Here is a 433-nt window from a genome sequence, read left to right on the forward strand (position 1 = left end):
ATATATGTTATACATATACATAAACATAGGGTTGCCATCCCTGGGGACCTCCAAACCAGGGGAAATGTAGGACAAGGTTTTAAAATGTAGGACTTTTAAAAAAATTTCCTGGCCATGAAATTTTTAAAAACAGGTCCTACATTTTTAAACCTTGTCCAAGGCCTCGCTGTCTCTCAAGCTCCAGCCAGGCTTCGGAGGACTCTGCGATCGCAGAGCCCCATCCAGGGCCTGGCTAAGGCTTGGGAGACAGAATGCAGGGAGGGAAGTCCTTTCAGCCAATCACAGCAAGGCAGAACATGGGAACGGAAGTAAGAACGGATTACATTACCGCTCTGACATTTCTTGGACCGTTTTAAAAACATTTCCACAAGCTTGGATCACTTTCTCATCCGTTCCCTCCGAGGAACACATATGGAACGCTTTGAGGGGTATG

Source organism: Sceloporus undulatus, chromosome 9 (assembly GCF_019175285.1).
Source record: "Sceloporus undulatus isolate JIND9_A2432 ecotype Alabama chromosome 9, SceUnd_v1.1, whole genome shotgun sequence".
Classification (NCBI taxonomy): domain Eukaryota; kingdom Metazoa; phylum Chordata; class Lepidosauria; order Squamata; family Phrynosomatidae; genus Sceloporus; species Sceloporus undulatus.